The sequence below is a fragment of the Anarhichas minor genome, unplaced genomic scaffold (genome assembly GCF_050575085.1).
Source record: "Anarhichas minor isolate MPS153535 unplaced genomic scaffold, ASM5057508v1 ptg000033l, whole genome shotgun sequence".
Lineage (NCBI taxonomy): Eukaryota > Metazoa > Chordata > Actinopteri > Perciformes > Anarhichadidae > Anarhichas > Anarhichas minor.
In genome coordinates, this window is record NW_027466479.1 from 7,349,039 (window position 1) to 7,357,831 (window position 8,793).

The following is an 8,793-nucleotide window of genomic DNA, read 5'->3' on the forward strand; positions in this document are numbered from 1 at the left end:
GTCACTTGAAAATAAAAATATCCCCATGGTCGAAATTCTGAGATAGAAAGTCATAATTATGACTTTTAATATCATGATTTTGACTTTCTATCTCATAACTATGAGATATAAAAGTCAAAATTATGTCATACTTAAACACAACGGTCATAGAAGCAGCTCTTTGGCAGGTTACCCTACATTTGACATAGAAATATATTGTGAGTACTTTGAAGACCACTTTAAACGTGGCTTTACAACAGATGAAATACTTCACGTGGGATTTCACTCAGCAAACATTGAACAGCAACTGGAAACATCTGGTCAGTGTCATGGTTACAGATTGGATGTACCAAAAGTGCCATGGGGAAATTTTTATAGTCTAACTTTTCATCTTTTTTTGTAATTCTTTTTTTTGCTGATGGAAATGGGCTTCCATATAAAAAGGCATATGATTGTAGGAGCGTGGAAACAAACGAGGAGGCGAGTATTCCCTTTGGCTGCACCTTGTGGGCGTTTATTTCCATCCGTACACCCATAATACACATTCACTTCCTGCCACCCTTTAACCCCCCCCTGTCACCAGGGTTACGCCCCTTTCCTTAAAGGGGCCCTGTGAATTCGGTCGTCCCCTACATGCGTCCCCCCAGAATTCACCAACTCCCGAGATTAGTCCCAACCATTAATGTCTCGGGGCCCGAATCAACCGACTAGCCCGACTCTGGGGTCTCTGGGGCCGGAGGCAGGACCACCGTTGAAGGCACCCTCCGGGTCTTGTGGCGTTGTGGTGGGAGGGCACGAGGCCGCCCCCGCCCCCGCCGTGACTGTGTGACTGTGTGTATGACTGTGGAAGGCCGTGCTGCGACGTGGGCACTGGTTTGAACAGCCTGGCTTTTTCCAGGAGCGTTTCCCGCTGCTGGGTTGCAGACCAAGGGTCTGTGACTTTGGGGATAAACTCCCCCGGGACCCGCAGTGGCTGTCCATAAACCAGCTCAGCCGATGAAGCTTGCAGATCGTCTATGGGGGCTGTCCTAAGCCCCAACATGACCCACGGAAGCCTGTCCACCCAACTGCTGTCTTTGAGGCTGGCCCGGAGAGCAGCTTTCATCGACCGGTGGAACCGCTCGCATAACCCATTAGCCTGCGGGTGGTAGGCGGTAGTGCGATGGAGCTTCAACCCTAGGCTTCCTGCAACTGCATTCCACAGCTCTGATGTAAACTGTGGGCCTCGGTCCGAGGAAACGTCAGCTGGGGCTCCGAACCTGGCGACCCAAGCCTGAATAAACGCCCGAGCCACCTCATCCGCCATTGTTGATGACAACGGGACAGCTTCTGGCCACCGAGTGGTTCGGTCTACCATCATGAGGAGATGTGTGAAACCACGGGATGGGGGCAAAGGTACTACCAAGTCCACATTCACGTGATCGAACCTCCTTTCTGGAACCGAGAACTGTGCTAAAGGGGTCTTTATGTGACGGTGCACCTTGGAGCGCTGGCACACCACACAAGTCCCGGCCCACTTCCGCATATCCTTTTTCAGCCCGTGCCAGACGAACTTTGCTGAGACCAACTTCTGAGACGCCCTCTTGCCAGGGTGTGACAGTCCATGAATAGCATTGAAAACCTGTTGTCTCCATTCGTCGGGAACAACCGGCCGTGGCTGGCCTGTGGAGACGTCACACAGGAGCGTAGCGCCAGTTTCGCCAAACGGGACCTCCACCGCAGTCCCGTAACTGCCGTCCTCAACTCCTGGATGCCCGGGTCTGAAACTTGATCCCCAGCCATCTTGTTATAGTCCAATCCTAACTGGACAGCCCCGGTGACAGCCCTGGAGAGACAGTCTGCGACCAGGTTTTCCTTGCCCGCTACATGCTGTAGATCCGTGGTAAACTCTGATATGAAGGAGAGCTGGCGCTGCTGGCGTGCAGACCATGGTTCGGCGCTCTTACTCATGGCAAACGTCAGTGGCTTGTGATCCACGAATGGAGTGAACGGCCGAGCCTCCAGCAGCAACCGGAAATGGCCAGAAAGAGGCCGAGGAGCTCCCGATCGAAAGTGCTGTATTTCCGCTCATTAGGCCGCAACTGTTGACTGAAGAAAGCAAGTGGTTGCCACGCCCCTTTCACCCACTGCTCGTGCACCGCGCCCACCGCATAGTCCGAAGCGTCCGTGGTGATGGCAATCGGAGCCTTAGGTGACAGGTGTGCCAGCATTGTTGCGTTTGCCAGAGCTGTTTTAGCGTCAACAAATGCAAGTTCCCTCTCTTCAGTCCAGTCCACAGCCTGTTTGATGGCCTTGCCTTTCAGGGCTTCGTACAGGGGCCGCATCACTTGCGCTGCTCGGGGAATAAAGCGATGGTAAAAGTTCACCATGCCTAAAAACTCCTGCAGGGCCCTCACCGTGAGTGGGCGTGTAAAGTTAGTCACTGCCTCCACCTTTGACGGAAGGGGAACCGCCCTGTCCTTTGTGATGCGGTGTCCCAGAAAGTCAATGGTGGTCAACCCAAACTGGCACTTAGCCGGGTTGATGATCAACCCGTGCTGGCTGAGTCGCTCAAACAGAGTCCGGAGGTGAGACCTATGCTCCGCTCTTGACGAACTGGCCACCAGGATGTCATCCAGGTAGACGAACAGGAAAGGCAGGTCCCTCAGCACCATGTCCATTAGACGCTGGAACGTCTGCGCTGCATTTTTTAGGCCAAACGGCATCCTCAAGAACTCAAACAGGCCGAATGAAGTAATCAGCGCCGTCTTGGGAATGTCCGGCGGGTGAACGGGCACTTGATGGTAACCTCGTACCAGGTCCACTTTCGAAAACACCACGCTATCCGACAAGTGGGTAGAAAAGTCTTGAATATGTGGAACCGGATAGCGGTCCGGGATTGTTGCCTCGTTGAGCCGGCGATAATCTCCACACGGGCGCCACCCGCCCCCAGGCTTCGGTGCCATGTGCAGGGGTGAAGCCCACGGACTGTTGGAGCAGCGAATGATGCCCAGGCGCTCCATGTTTTCAAACTCGGTTTTGGTGATGGTGAGCTTTGCCGGGTCTAGGCGCCGGGCCTGGGCATGTACCGGTGGGCCGGTGGTAGAGATGTGATGCTCCACCCCATGCTTGACCATGGAGGATGAGAAGGTGGGCTGCGAGAGGTCTGGGAACTCGGCCAGCAGACGCAGAAACTCATCAGCAGCTGCAAGCATGCTAGTCAACCTGGTAGAGCCCGCTCCACTTAGTGTACATGGGTAAGAACAAAAAGTCAAAGCATTTATCAGGCGGCGGCCCTTGGCGTCCACCAATAGTCCATAAGCGCATAGGAAATCCGCGCCAAGCAGGGGAATGGCAATTTTGGCAGTAACAAAGTCCCAGCTGAAATGCTGCCCCATAAAACACAGCTCCAGGCACCGTGTCCCAAAAGTGCGTATGGGGGTACCGTTCGCGGCTTCCAGGGGGGGCCCTGCCCGTTTATCAGCATGTCCACCCGCGATGCAGGCACAACGCTCCTCTGCGCCCCCGTGTCGCAGAGAAAGCGCCGCCCGGAAACGTCGTCCTGGATGAACAGCAGCCTGCCTTCCCAACCGACGCTCATGGCAGTCACTGAGCGCCGGCCCTGGCATTTCCCATCCCGCCGTTCCTCTGGTGCAGAGGCTGCCTGTGACCACCAGGACTGTGAGGAGGTGGTATCAGGAGGCTATTGACACCCTGCAGGACTGCTTTGAGTCTACGGATTGGGATGTGCTGTGTGGACCACATGGGGTGGACATCAACAGCATGACGGACTGTATCACTGAATACATTCAATTCTGTGAACAAACAGCCATTCCATCCCAGTCAGTACACTGCTACCCCAACAACAAACCTTGGATCACTAGTGACCTGATAGCTCTTCTTAACAAGAAGGAAGCAGCTTTCAGGTCTGGGGACAGGGAGGAGATCAGGACAGTCCACCGCGACATGAAGATGAAGATCAGGGAGTGCAAGGACACCTACAGGAGGAAGCTGGAGGCCAAACTCCAGCAGAACAACGTGAGGGAGGTGTGGACGGGGATGAAGCAGATTACTGGCTTCAAGGTTGGAGAGAGACAACCAGGGGGCTCCCTCGAGAGGGCCAATGAGCTAAACTCTTTCTTCAATAGGTTTAGCTCACAGCCCTCATCTGTCTCCTCCACACACCACACCTCCCAAACACCTCCCCCTCTGTCCCCCCTGGTGAGCTGCATGGACTCAGAGCCCTCCACTTCAAAGGGCTCTGCCACCACTGACTCAATGACCCCTCCCCCCCTCTCTGTGACGACTGGCCAGGTGAGAAGACAGCTGGAGAGACTCCACCAAGGCAAGGCTGCAGGACCTGATGGCATCAGCCCCAGGGTCCTGAAGACCTGCACCATCCAGCTGTCTGATGTTCTGCAACACCTATACAACCTGAGCCTGAAGCAGGAGGAAGTCCCGGTGCTGTGGAAGACTTCGTGTCTGGTTCCTGTACCTAAGAAGACGACACCATCTGGCCTCAATGACTACCGACCAGTTGCCCTCACATCTTATGTGATGAAGGTGCTGGAGAGGCTGGTCTTGGCCCACCTCCGACCGCAGGTGAAATCATCACTGGACCCTGCAATTTGTATACCAGCCTCATGTGGGAGTGGATGACGCCATCATCTACCTGCTGCAACGAGCTCAGTCGCACCTGGATGGATCCGGTGGCTCTGTGAGAATCACTTTCTTTGATTTCTCCAGTGCATTCAACACCATCCAACCAGTGCTGCTGAGTGAGAAGCTGCGGGTGGTGGGGGTTAACGTGTCCACCGTCTCCTGGATCACTGACTACCTCACAGGCAGACCACAGTTTGTCCAACTGGGCAGTGTGCTGTCTGATACGGTGGTCAGTGATACTGGAGCCCCACAGGGAACTGTTCTGTCTCCCTTCCTGTTCACCTTGTACACCACTGACTTCCAGTACAACTCAGGGTCATGCCATCTGCAGAAGTTCTCTGATGACTCTGCAGTGGTCGGGTGTATAAGGGACGGATGGGAGGAGGAGTACAGGGCAGTAGTGGATGACTTTGTGGAGTGGGCCGGTAGAAATCACCTGCGTCTGAATGTGGCCAAGACCAGAGAGATGGTGGTCGACTTCAGGAGGAAGACGACGGCTCCACAACCGGTGAAAGTTCTGGGAGAGGATGTGGACATGGTGGAGGAGTACAAGTACCTGGGGGTCTCCATCGACAGCAGACTGAACTGGAAGACCAACATCAACGCTGTGTACAAGAAGAGGATGAGTCGACTCTTTTTCTTGAGGAAACTTCGATCCTTCAACGTGTGCAGCAAGATGTTCTACCAGTCTGTTGTGGCCAGTGCACTGTACTTCGCCGTAGTCTGCTGGGGGAGCAGCATTGGAGCCAGAGACACCAACAGACTTAACAAACTAGTTAAGAAGGCCGGCTCCATCATCGGCCGCAAACAAGACTATCTGGAAGAGGTGGTGGAGAGGAGGACACTGAAGAAACTATTATCCATATTGGATAACCCGGACCACCCTCTCCACCACCTACTGCAGGGACAGCAGAGCACTTTCTCCAACAGACTGATCCAGCTCCGCTGTCACAAGGACCGATTCAGAAAAACATTCCTGCCCTCTGCCATTAGACTTTATAATAAAACACCTCGGGCCAGATCATCGTCCTTCACATGACTACAACAACGCTACACGGTTGTTGCTTGTTGTTGGTGATCCTTGCTCTACTGTCCAGTTTGTTTAGTTTACTAGTTGTTAATTGAATTAATACCACTCTATTCATTGTATATACTGTGCATTTCTATTTTTTATTCTATTTTATCTTATTTTTTATTTTTTATTAATCTATTCCTTCAAATTCAATATCTGCTATGTTATTTTATTGTACTGTATATATTGTGCATTCCATACGTTATATTTTACTCTGTAAATTGCTGCTGCTACAAACTAATTTCCCCCTGGGGATGAATAAAGTTTATGTCTATCTATCTATCTATTCCTGCCACCCTTTAACCCCCCCTGTCACCAGGGTTACGCCCCTTTCCTTAAAGAGGCCCCGTGAATTCGGTCGTCCCCTACATGATTGTCTTAAAATTAGTCTATACTGCTTTACAGTGTACAGTACCATAAACTACATCTCCCACAATGCATGGCGATTTAGTGACCCGTGAAATGATCCTGCCACTAGACAGCATTTTTTTTGCATTTAATGAAAGATGGGAAAGCGAATACATGTTTGTGCTTCAAGGAGAAAAAAAACGATATGTCTTCTGTGTTATGAGGCAGTGTCGGTGATGAAGGAATACAATTTACGTCGGCATTTTGACACCAAACACGGAGCCAAGTATGCTAAATTTAGCCTCCAAGAAAAACATAAATAAGTTATAATAACTGAAATGTGCTTAAGTCTATTTTTACATTTATATAACTGCATATACAATATTTTTACACTTGAATAAACAATAATCAAATGCAGAGATCGTTATTTAACAATATGTTAGGGAGTAGTTACATTTATACAATTTTACAGTTACAACCGGCCCTTTGAGGGAAACCATAATTCTGATGTGGCCCAGGATGAAAATATGACTGACACCCCTGCTCTATGGCATTCTGTTGCCCTCACGCAACAAACTACCTTCATGGACCTCTCACTGCCCCTTTAATTTCGTTTGTTAAGATAAAAAGAATGTATATAAAATCACCAGATAGGTCTGTGTCCAATGAAATGAGGGCCTGAGGTGGGCGTGACCTTTTCTCTTGGGGTGAAACTGTCTTTTTAGGAAGCAAAGCTGCACAGGACACAATAAGATAAATATCACTTTTAAACCTGTTTAAATTAAAATAACTTTGTAAAAAATAATGTTTGCATAAGTATGTAAAGAAGTATGTTTGATAGTTTAAATACTTATTTTGTTTTTATTCATACACTAAGTTTTTGTTCTTTTTTTGTTCAATGCCTCAAGGCAACATTTTGCCACTTTTGTTCAGGCAATATCATGCTGTAATGTGGAGACGTACTCGGATGCATAATTTTGACCACAGTCAATGCTTTTGTCTTTACTAACTACTGATATTTACAGGAAAATAGACACAGGAACATTTTATGAGCGAAAGGAAAATAATCGAGCAGTTAGGGTCATTCGCCGTGTGTCCCAAGTAGCTGATGTCATGACGTTAGATAGATGGGAGGCCATCAAAAAAAATCCCTGCACTTCAGTCACAATGAAGAGGGGCATGAGGAAAATGATGATCTGCTCTAAAAGATCCAACCACTGGTCACTCATTTAACCTGCAAGCTAACGTCAATCCCAACGGGCGAGAATCTGTCTGTTGATGAGCAGATGGTTCCATTCAAGGGAAGAAATAGACTGAAGCAAAACCTGCTATCAAAACCAAGGAAACGACTACCAGGCGTCAGCTTGATGAGCGATGCTGAGCTGAAGAGAGCAGGACGCGGAGTCTTTGAGCAGAAGATGGCCATGGTTGGAGAAACCGCCATGCATGTTGTCAAGTGGTATGATAAGAGTGACTACACTGGAGCCCACCCAGTCATAGGGGGTGACGGTCGGGATCACAAGAATAAGATGCTCCTCAAAGTCCTCTTCCCTGTGGTGAAGATATACAACAGGAATGTGGGTGGAGTGGATCTTCTGGACTCCCTTATTGCATTGTACCACACAATAAAAAAAGAAATGGTACCTCTGGCTGGTGTTCCACTTCTTGGATTTAACCATTGTGACCGGCTGGCTGCTCTACCGAAGAGATTGTGGAGCGACCTTTAAATCATACATCGCTGAAGGCCTATGCAGAAGTGAAAAGAGTCTGGAGTGCAGGAAAAGGTCGTCCCAGTTCCACAGTTGCTGGTGAATATGAGGAGAAAAGGATTAAAGGACCCGCTGCTCCAATTCCAGTCCCTGATGTGCGCCTGGATGCCACAGACCGCTGGATGATAATGGCTGAAAAGAAGGGAAGATGGAAGATACCAAAGTGCACAGGTACACTGAAAGCCAAATGCCGGAAATGTGACAGTTCAAAACCAGTATGTCTCATGTGTTCAGTTTAAAACCAGTGTGTCTCATGTGTTCAGTTTAAAACCAGTGTGTCTCATGTGTTCAGTTTAAAACCAGTATGTCTCATGTGTTCAGTTTAAAACCAGTATGTCTCATGTGTTCAGTTCAAAACCAGTATGTCTCATATGTTCAGAGACTGTGACGATTATTAAAAGCGGTAATGTGAAGCGCCACTACGAGATGAAGAACAAATCTTTTGAGCAAACCTCTCACATCTAAATGAAGTCACAGATATTAAACAATCTAAGAGCCCAATATGATCAGAATCCTAACACATGAATTCACTGTCCAACAATGATGTTAACAGAGAGGAATAGAGCTGAAACAAGTGGTTTAATAACCACAGATAAAGTCCATGCACACAAATGTATCTTATTAGAAGATAAAATATAATATAATATTGACATCACTTACACCCGAATGAACTGAATTTAAAGCTTCAGGGCAATTCAGTTCTAGTATTTTTTCCTAAATGAAGTACTTTATTTTAAGATAAATAAATGTCAAACCTTTCTGCAATGTAATTTAATCTTAAATGATGAATATTGATTTATTATTAGAGTATGTATTATTTATAATTCATCTAGTTCAATTTGAAAACTGACAATAAATATTGTTGATATATTATTAAACTTTCTTTATTTGATTTGACAATCAGTCTTTGACTTCATACAGACGTTAATACAACTGTTGCACTACTTCAATATATATATGAGACTAAATCATAGCACAAGCTAT